This window comes from Desmodus rotundus, chromosome 9 (genome assembly GCF_022682495.2).
Source record: "Desmodus rotundus isolate HL8 chromosome 9, HLdesRot8A.1, whole genome shotgun sequence".
In the NCBI taxonomy this organism is placed as follows: Eukaryota; Metazoa; Chordata; class Mammalia; order Chiroptera; family Phyllostomidae; genus Desmodus; species Desmodus rotundus.
Genome location: NC_071395.1, coordinates 45,100,490 through 45,111,213, shown reverse-complemented (window position 1 = coordinate 45,111,213; position 10,724 = coordinate 45,100,490). Strand labels below are relative to the sequence as shown.

General features: G+C 49.2%; 1 non-coding gene across 1 annotated transcript; it reads left to right on the top strand.

Annotated features, from left to right (window-relative positions):
• Nucleotides 1-4,355: 4,355 nt before the first annotated feature.
• Nucleotides 4,356-4,463, top strand: LOC112301594 (U6 spliceosomal RNA). Its single transcript, XR_002974496.1, has one exon. It is a non-coding gene; the product is annotated as a U6 spliceosomal RNA (small nuclear RNA).
• Nucleotides 4,464-10,724: the final 6,261 nt, after the last annotated feature.

Genomic DNA, 10,724 nt, shown 5'->3' with positions numbered 1-10,724 from the left:
GAGACCCAGTAGTGCACTTGAGCCAGATCAAACTGGCTCACAAGAACCAATTATGTATACCTCTTCCGAGCTCAGGGCTCAGCAACATCACTTTCACAGCCTGAAATCGCCACAGTGGGAGAATTTACACCATGGAGATTGGCAAACACTACCAATCAAGTCCCCTCACCCCAGCTGGTTCACCAGCTCACTGAGGCTTACACACATCTGGACACCCCCTCACTCTCCACCTTAGTCCATTTGGGCTGCTATGACAAAATGTCATAAACTGGGGGCTTCCAGCCTCCAGGACTCTGAGAAATAAATATCTGTTCTTTATTAGCCATTCAATCTATGATTTTCTGTAACATCATAGACTTCTCATGGTTCTGGAGGCTGGAAGGCCAAGATCAAGAGGCAACCAGATTCAGTGTCTGGTGATAGCTGACTTCCTGGTTTATAAGTGGCCATCTTCTCTCTGTGTCTTCACATGGTGGAAAGGACAGGGAGCTTTGTGGGTCCCTTTTATAAGGGCACTAATGCCGTTCATGAGGGCTCCATCCTCATGACCTAATCACATTCCAAAGGCCCCACTTCCTAACACCATCAGCTTGAGGGGTAGGATTTCAACATGTGAATTTGGGGGGAACACATTCAGTCTATAGCACCCCTTCACTCCCTCAGTGACATCACCTTCCCAGCTTAAAATTGACCAAGATAGGGGAATTGTCAAACATTACAAAGCTCAGCTGGTTTATGCCATTGCTTACATTCTGAGGATGGCCCTGCTGAGCTGACATCTTCCTGCCCACCTTTTTGGACAGACAAAACCCCTTGCCCTCAGGTGGGGCAAGGCAGGAGGCCAGTCTGGGGCAGGAGGCAGATGAGGAACAAACATCAGGACAAAGGGTGACAGCAGAGAAGGGTGTAGAGAGAAAGGGTGTAGAGAGAAAGTGAGGGCTGCCATTTGAGACTGGGGTGGAGAAAAATTGGGCAGGCCTGAGTATCTTCCTACTTCCCGCCCCACCCCCGTCAGCTACTTGTCTTTGCAAGCCTGGAATGTTTTCTCTCACCCCTTCCCTCTCCTCCCACCCCCCTGAGTCCTTAAGGCCCTTTCCCAGCTGCCCTGGGTCTGTCCTGCTCCCTGAAATTTTCATCACACAGAAATTTCTCAGCTCCAGCTCATTTCTGCCCATCTTTCATTTGAAATTGGCTTCATTGCCTGCTCTGGGAAGCTGCTTTGCTCTTGTTCCAATGGACGCACATGGGAAGTGACTCGGAGGTTATCTGGTCCTTTTGGTAACTCATAGTCACCAACTCACTCTGTCCACACCCACCCCAACCTCACAGCCACTAAAGGAGCTCCTTAGGCTGGTGGCAGCCCCACCCCAGCCACTGGGCAGACCCAAGGCTTATCTGCCCCAGCATGAGGGTGGGTTGAGTGAGCATCAAGTGCACATCCTATGGTCCAGCCTTCCTCGCTCTGCCCTGCCTTGGTTTCCCCAACTGCTCACCTAACCTCTCCCAGAGGAAGTTCTGCAGAAGAATTTCCAGACACACAAGGATAAGGCAAGGCCACCTCTCCTATGCTCCTTCTCATGCCAGTATGGGCCCAGCTCAAGTGGTCCTAGGAAATTAGGAAATTCCCGATCTTTCTCAGACCAATACTCCACTCAAGCTGGGCCCCCAAATGATGGTGATTCCCACTGAACTTGAACTGGGACAATTTCCATCCTCCAATCACCTGGAACCCCCAAAATCTAGACACCCAGCTGAGCCTTATCCCCTGCTGTGCCCTCCCTGTTCTGCACCCCCAAATTCCACAGCTGAAGTCAGAAGCCATGTCCTCTGTTTATAGATCATGGGGGGAGGGGGGCTGGCAAATTCTAAAAGCTCATTAAGGCCTGAATTCTTTTTATAGATGAGATTTCCTACATCTTTCCTTTTCTCCACCCCTCTCCACCCCTCCCTGCTTTCCCAACGCTGTATTTATTTGAGTTAGAAAAATAATGAGGTCCCTGAGGTCATACACAACACATCGGCTCTCTAATCAAAGTATTGCTGTGGAATTAAAAGTATATAGAAATCTGTGTGTGTTGGCGCACGGGCCGCTGGCCGTGGACACAGGGCGCACTTGCCCATTGCCACCCAGCCCCACCAGACTGGCTTTTGGGGAGGGATGTAATTAGCTAGTTTCCAGCCAGGTCTCTGGGGTGGAGAATAGGATGGAAATGCCCAGGTCCTCCCAGTGGGGGGCTGCAGGTGGAGTGAAGCCCACTCAGAAGGCATCCTGGGATGAAGTGAAGAACTGAGGGCTGGCTTCCACCTGGATACAACCAAGGCTGGCACCTCAGGGGCACCATGGTGGGGAGGCCAGACTGGGTGTAAAGGGCAAGAAAACCATCAGAGAGGAGATCCTCTCCAGGAGTGCACCCAGCCTGAGGGGCCAATAGACACCACTATTTAAACCCCATGCCCTGGCTGCGTGGCTCAGTTGTGCACTGAGACTGTTCAGTGCACTGAAGGGTTGCCAGTTCGGTTCCCAGTCAGGGCACACACCTAGATTTCAGGTCTGGTCCCTGCTTGGGACACATCAATGTTTCTCCTTCTCTTTCTCCCTTCCTCTCCCTTTAAAAAAAATCAATGGAAACATGTCCTCAGGTGTGGATTAAAAAAATAATAATAATAAAATAAACTGCAGTGTGGTGGGTTGAAGAGTGTCCCCCTGCACCCTACAGCCTCAGCTGTACACCTACAGCCTCAGCAATTTCTGTACACCTACAGCCTCAGCAATAAGGCCTTTGCAGATGAAATCAGGGAAGGATCTCAAGATGAGATGCTCTGAGCAATGGGCCCCTAATCCAATGGTTGGTGTCTTTTTTAAAAAAGATATGTCTGTATGTGTGTGTATGTATGTATGAATGAATGTACGTATGTATGTGTGTATGTATGTATGTATTTATCTTTAGAGAGAGGGGAAGGGATGGAGAAAGAGGGAGAGAAACATCAATGTGTGGTTGCCTCTCTCACATCCCCTACTGGGGACCTGGCCTACAACCCAAGCATGTGCCCTGACTAGGAATCGAACTGGCAACCCTTTGGTTTGCATGCTGGCACTCAATCCATTGTCCCCTGAGCCACACAGCCAGGGCCAATCATTGGTGTCTTCATAAGAGAAAAGAGATTGGGACACAGACAGACACAGAGAAGAGGAGGCCATGTGAGGACAGAGACAGAGATTGAAGTGATGTGGCCACAAGCCATGGTATGTCTTTGGCCACCAGAAGCTTCAAGAGGCCCAGCAGGATCCATAGAAGGAGCAAGACCCTGAAGACACTCTGATCCCAGACTTCCAGCCCCAGGACTGTGAGAGGATGTATTTCTGTTATTTTAAGTCCCCTAATTTGTGGACATTTGTTACAGCAGCCCCAGGAAGCCCCTGCCTCTAAAACCCTCTGTGGACCTGGCTCCCTTGGAATTAAATGCTGACACCTGGCTATAGACCAAGGTCCCTTGGCAAGTGGCTCCTGCCTCCCCTAGGCCTTTTTGTCCACCATTCTTCCCCGTGCCCTGTGGTCAGTTGCACACTTGCATCTTGGCCTTTGCCTGGGCTGTTTCACTTGACTTCAGCTCTTCCCAGCATCAACTCACTTGAATCTCATCCCACAGATCAGCCTCCCCTCCATCCTGCTCCATCCCAGCTTTTTGTCCTTCATATTCCTTATTGTGATGTCATGCCCATATACACTTTTGTTTAGTCTCTGTCTCTCAGGACATCGGCCCCACGTAGGCAAGGATTTTTTCCTCATCCACCCTGGCACCCAGAACAGGGAGGTGCTTGGTCAAAAAGTGCAAAATGCATCAGTGAGTGAATAGTAACAAAGGACCCCAGTCACCCTCCTCACTCCAGGCCTGGGGCTGGGTCCTCCTGTAGCCTCTCCTAGCTCTGCCTTGCCCCAGAGGCCTGTGAGGTGCTGAAGTGGGAGGGCTCTGGTTTCAGAAGGGTGGCCTTTGTTCTAAATTTGCCCAGTCCTAAAACAGAGGGATTGGGGCATCTTCAGGCTTGTGGGAGTGGAGGGGCCCAGGCCTGGCCCACTGCCTGCCTCCCACCCGCCTCCCTGGCCTGCCTGGGTCAGAGTAGCACAGCTGCTGACATTTACAGAGTCTTAGGGTGCCTTTGGCTGGCAGAGCAGGGGACAGAGGAATTTGCGGAGCTTGTGTGTAAATGTGTAATTGTGGGGACTTGTGTTGATATGTGTGAGTGTGTGGCTGTGTGAGAATTTGAGATGTGTGAGTTATTACACATTTAATCTAGTGTCTCCTGTGTGTCCAGCCCTGTTCTGGGCACCAGGGGCACTGGGGTGAAGGAGGTAAACATGCCTCGCTTCGGCAGCACATGTACTAAAATGGGAACGACACAGAGAAGATTAGCATGGCCCCTGTGCAAGGATGGCACAGAGATCTGTGAAGTGTCCATATCTTTAAAAAACCAACAACAATCCCACCTGCGTGGGGCTGACATCCTGGACAGACATTAAACAAACGTGTGTGTGTGTGTGAAGTAGCAATTAGGGTGAAGGGTGAGAGTGTGCGATTGTGTGAGAGTGTATGTGTGCATGTGTGAGAACTTGAGGAAGTGTGAGGTGTGTGAGAATTTGAGGGTGCGTGTGCATGATCTCTGAGGGTAAGGCTGATCGTGTGAAAGTGAGAGTGTGTGGATGTGTATGAGTGTGTGAGGATGTCAGAGTATATGATGATGTAAGAAATTGAGAACGTGCGTGTGTGAGAATTTGACCGTGTGTAACTGAGGGTATGTGACTGTGAGAATTTAAGGGGCTGTGAGGGAGTGTGAGCCTGTGAGTGTGAGTGCATGTGTGTTGGGGGACAGGCGACCTGTGTGCTCAGGCACACACGGACTCTGGGCCTCACCTCCCTCAATGGCTCACATCACTCCATTCCTGCCCCTCCTTCCCTAATTCACTCCTTCTCCTCGGGGTTCCTTCCTTCCTCCTCCCTCCACTCATTTATTTTTGGGGGACTTTGGTTTCACATTTGAGGTTCTGGGGCCTGTCACTTCATCCCCTGTCTCTCTCCCCACCTCAACCCCCAAGGAGGGTCAGAAGGGTGGGAAGGCAGGGCCACACCTGAGTCTTTTGCACTCGGAGATCTCTGATCCCCCAGTTGTGCAGGGTGGGGGGCCCAGGGAGGCCCCAGGACCAAGGCTGTGGGGCTATTGCCTGGGCAGATTCTTCCACCCACCTGCTGACAGATTGCCCCATCGCACTGACCCCAGAGGAAAGGGAAGGGGGACTAAAAACTGACCCTCTGCCTGGTGGTTCTCAGCCCTGGCTGCACATCAGAGTCACCTGGGGGAGCCGTGGACTCCCTTGTGTCCTGGCACATCCCCCTCACCCTGCTGCACTGCCGGCTGAAAATAGCTGGGGTTTAGAGTTGGAGGCAGGGCCTAGGGCAGGGTCCCCAGCCTCTGTGCTGTTGACATTGGGGACAGATTATTCTCTGGGGTGGGGCCATGCTGTGTGCCCTGTGGCTTGTCCAGCAGCATCCCCAGCCTCAGATGCCAGTAGCGCCCTCTCTCCCAACTGCGACAGCCAAATACACCTCCAGACATGGCCAAGTTGCCCCTGGGGGGGGGGGCAGAATCGCCCCTGTGGAACCTCTGGGCTTGGGGGACAAGTGGACCTCAATGGGCACCACAATGCAAACCCTGTCCTGTCTCCCAGGGCTCCCCAAAACTATGGGTTTTGGGGAGCTTTCTTTTTGCCACATGCTCCCCCAAAGCTCCTAGGGCAACAGAGGGAAAGTGAGACCAGGCTTGGAGGGGACCTGAGAGCCCAGGATGGCGAGATATTGGGGTGGGAGTCCCCCTCAACGGCTCTTAGCACTGCTGGCTCTGATGGAAATGGTTTCCACCTGCCTTCTCAGCAGCACTGCCCCAAGGCTGCAGATTAAGAATCAATTAAGAGCGGGAGGAGGATTTACCAGGCAGAGGCAGGGAGAGCTGGGGGCCCTGGCCTGCATGATGGATGGGGGTGACTGGCAGGGGCCGGGGCCCCAGGTGGTGAGGGGGAGGCTCCCCGAGACTGCCGTCTGGAGTGCTGGCAAAACAATGCTCGTTTTATAGGTTGTTGTGGAGATGTAAATGTGTACCGATCCTAGATGAATAAAAACTCCATCTTATTTTATTTAGCAGACACTTATCTATCAACTGCTGCTAGATAATTGTTTACTAAATAAAAGTATTTAAAATGCATGGCCCTGGCCGGGTGACTCAGTTGGTCGGAGCATCGTCCATACACCAAAAGGTTGTAGGCTTGACCCCCAATCAGGGCACATAGCTGGGTTGCGAGTTCGATCCTCAGTCGGGGCAGAAACGAGAGGCAACCGATTGATGCTTCTCACACGGATATTTCTGTCTCTCTTTTTCTCTCTTTTCCTCTCTTTTTAAAAGTCAATAAACAATCTCAACTGATGATTTTAAAAAATTAAAAATGGAACAAAATAAAATGAATGATGGGGCTGAGCCCCACCCCCACCACCCGCCCGCTTTTCTGGGCCAGGACATCCGTCGTCCGCCTGCTTCCGGTATCGGCTGCCAACGGCTCCCACCTGCCTCTTCTCTGGAGAATGTCTCCTGCTCATGGGAGCCCCCTTCTCTGGAGATGGAGGGGTTCTGGCGGGGGGGGGGGGGGGGGCTTCTCCCTCCGCCCAGGTGCAGCCCACAGCCAATGGCTGTCTGATGTGAGGCCGCCCCCGTGCCTCCAGTCGGAACAACTGTGCGATGCAGTTCTCGCTCCAGAGCTCCCTCTGGGATCCGGCAGGGGCGGAGCCCAACTGAACCCGCTGCCCGGCTGAGCCCGTTTCCTCTGCCCCGGGACAGAGGCCGAAAGCTCTGCCACTGCCACACTGTGCCCCCGTGTGACATGCTGCTCATTAGCAGATGGTCACTCGGCCGGCTCACACTCGAGAAGGGGCGGATGGGGCCGCTTCATCTCTTGAAAGGAAGAGTATCAAAGAATATGGGACATACTTTAAATGTTATTTTATTCAAAATGTTCATTGAGATATAATTGACATATAACATTGCATTAATTTGGGGTATACAACGTAATGATTTTATATACAGACTGTCCCCAACAACAACGGTTCAACTCACGACTTCTCTACTTCATGATGGTGTGAAGGTGATCCCCAAGAGCAGAAAGTGTCTTCTTTGATCCCCAGCACAGAGCAGCTGCTTAACAACTAGGTTTTAGTTTGGGTTGCTCAGACGCAGAGCCTGAGGTAAGGATTCAAAAAGCAAGGTGTTTATCTAGGAGGTGACCCCAGGAAACAGCACTAGGGCACAGGGACAGACAGAAGACAGCTGACGACAGATGTGTCATCAAGCCAGCCACCTCTGTGGGCAGTTGCAACTCAACCATACTGGGGACCTCTGCTGGGGGGGGGGGAGGGCAGTGTAGGACACTGTTGAGGGGTGAAGGAGGTGGCCCACCTGTCCACCAACTCCTGTCAGGTTGAGAGGCGCTCCTAAGGTATGAGGATTATTCCCTGACTCTTCCAGCCTGCTGCATGGGGCAGAAAAGCCATCGAAAGCTTTGGAAAAGCCCTCCAGCGAGGAGAGGCTGCAGACAGCAGCAGTGGATGGCAACTGGCGCCTGCTGAAACTGGAGAGGCTGGAAGGATACAAATTGGGCATCAAGACCTTTTGCTACAAACTATTAGTTGAATAATTGAATTAAAAATTTTCAATAGTTGCCCATAGCTTAAAGGACAAAATCCACTTCTGAGTTGGCCCATAAAACCACTGTGACCCAGCTTTATATCTCCATTGCTACATCAGGGGTGACAAACTCAAACATCTACGGAGGCCACTGGGCAGGAAAGATAAAGGGCAAAGCCAGTCAAGGATGAGGAAAATGTAGTTCCTGGACTTATTTCATTTTCCTTTTCTAAACTGAGATGTGAGTGTGGCTAGGTCTTGCTCTGTCACAGGGAAAGCAGAAAATACTGTGAACAAGATTGTAAAGTGGTAACAGACCTCGGCCACAGTGTTGAGATATTATAGGGAGTGGTGGGGACTGTGGAGAATTGGAAAACATTTTTCCATTATGCTCTGTGGAAAGGCAGGCCCAAAGTTACCAGATTTTCTGTTGTTGTTTTTTTTCTAGAAAAGCCAGGATTTTTATACAAAATCCTTAACTATTTACATCCTGATGATCAATCCAAATATTTCTTAAAGCACACCTGTGGGCTGGTTCCAACCAGTCCTCGCCCTTTGTACTACCCTTATCGAGCACGTAAAAGTTTCAGGAAACTGATGCAGCTTTAAAAAACCCCAAGTCTTCGCACATGCTTTTCCTTCTGCTGGGCCTGCTTTCCCACTTTGTGGAAAACTTCTATTCATCCTGTAAAACGCTAATCAGAAATTACCCAAAACAAGACTCTCATGGAACTCCTATTGAGCATTTTCTTATTTTGCTGAGTAGACTTATTTATCTCTTTTCTCCACAACCTGTGAGCACTGTGGGTGCCATCTCTGTGGGTCTTGTTCAGCTCTGTGTCCTCAGTGTTCAGAGATCAGCATGAGAGAGCACAGCAGAGCACAACAGAGCTGTTTGTAAGCATGTCCTCGCTTTATCTACAACCAATGGTATAGTGAGTGGTGAGTGGCTCTTAATTAAAAATAGAAAAGACTCTGATCTGTAGTGCCTGCCAATTCCCATGGTATAAATACTCCTACCATGGCTGATTTCAAAATACTAATATTACATCATAAGGTACCAGTGTGACATCACTGAGTTGGGAAGACATGTGTCTAGTATGAACCAGCTCCAGCCCAGCACCACCTACATCTCTGCCTTCCCCCTAGCGGTAACTTCTCCTCTTGCTTCAATGACAAAATAGCCATCCCTTCCCATCTTTTTCCTCAACATGGCCATTGCCATCTTTGTTTTTTAAACTTCTAAAAATCTTTTTTACTGGAACATATCCTACCGTAAGGTGTATATATCATAAGCATACAGCTCCATGAATTTTTGTGAAATGAATATTCCCATGTTACCAGCACCAGACCAAGAGTAGAACACTCCCAACCCCCCCAGAGACCCCTTTCCAGTCACTACCCTGTCGCTCAATTTCTATCATCACAGAAGAGTTTGCCCATTCCAGAACTTCGTGTAAACTGACGCAGACACTATGTCTTCTTCTGTGTGCACTTCTTTTCTCCAATATTGAGTTTGTGAGATTCATCCATGTTATTACAGGAAGCAATGGGGTTCTTTTTTGTTGCTGCATAGTATTCCATTATCTGACCTACCATAATCTGTTCATTCTATTCTTATGGACTGGTGGATAGTTTCCACTTTGGAGCTATTTGCCCAAGAGCAGGACCACAGGGTCATGGAGAAGGTAAATATTCAGCTTTCGTAGATGAAGTAAAACAGTTTTCCAATTTGATTTTATCATACACCCTCCCATTGCCAGTGTGTGAGATTTGAGTGGCAGAACCATCTTTTCTTTTTTTAATAAAAAATATTTTATGTATTTATTTTTAGAGAGAGGGGAAAGGTGGGGGAAAGAGAGGGAGAGAAACATCGATGAAGAAATGTGAATTGGTTGCCTATCACACATGCCCCAACTAGGGACCAAACTGGCAACCCAGGCAGGTGCCTTGAGCAGGAATCATACTGACGACTTTCACTTTACAGGACAATGCCCAGCCAACTGAGCCCCACTGGTCAGGGCTAGAACCCTCTTCTTCTTCTTCTTCTTTTTTTTTTAAGATTTTATTTATTTTTAGAGAGAGGAAGGAAGAGAGAAAGAGAGGGAGAGAAACATCAATGTGTTGTTGCCTCTCTTGCATCCCCTAATGGGGACCTGGCCTGCAACCCAGGCATGTGCCCTGACCGGGAGTCAAACTAATGACTCTTTGGTTCACAGGCCGGTGCTCAATCCACTGAGCCATCTTCTTAAAATGTAAATCAGACCAAAACCCTTTAATGATTCCCATTTTAAGATGAAGTCCAGACTGACTAACATGGCCTCTGACCTCTGCAGGGCTTTTCCACACCAGCTCTCTGCCACCCTCCTTTCCTCATGGTGCTCAGGCCACAGTCCTTGAATATGACACGTGTGTGCCCATCTGAGGGACTTCCACGCACTGTTAGGCTCCCTGGAAGGCTACCTCCCGCTCTTCACCAGCTAACTTCCATGTCCCTTAACTTAGCTCAAAATGCAATGTCTTAAAGAAGATGCCTTTCTCGACTTCCCTCCCTATCTAAGTTGGTTCCCCCTAGGGTTATTCTCCTAGCTCTTCCTGTTCTTTTCCTTCAGTGTAATAATGACACATGTGGGTGACATAGGTATTTATTTTATCAACGTCTAGGTGTCAGTCATGCCCTATTTCTTAACTGCAGTTTCAGGTATATTGCTTATTTATTAAATTATACATTAAAATATATTGAAAACATATATAGTACTCAACCCCCTGTTAGGTACTATTGTACGCATTTTTCAAATATTAACTCATTTAATAAATTCATTTCACTTTTTAAATATTAAGGAAATGAATTAATGGTAAAATGAATATATTTCACTTTTCAAAAATTAATTCACTTCATTAAATCTTCAAAATAGCCCTATGAGGTAGATACTGTTGTTATCCTCCTTTATAGGTGAGAATATGGAGTTACAGAGACATCACCCCTCAGCCCCCAGCCCTACCC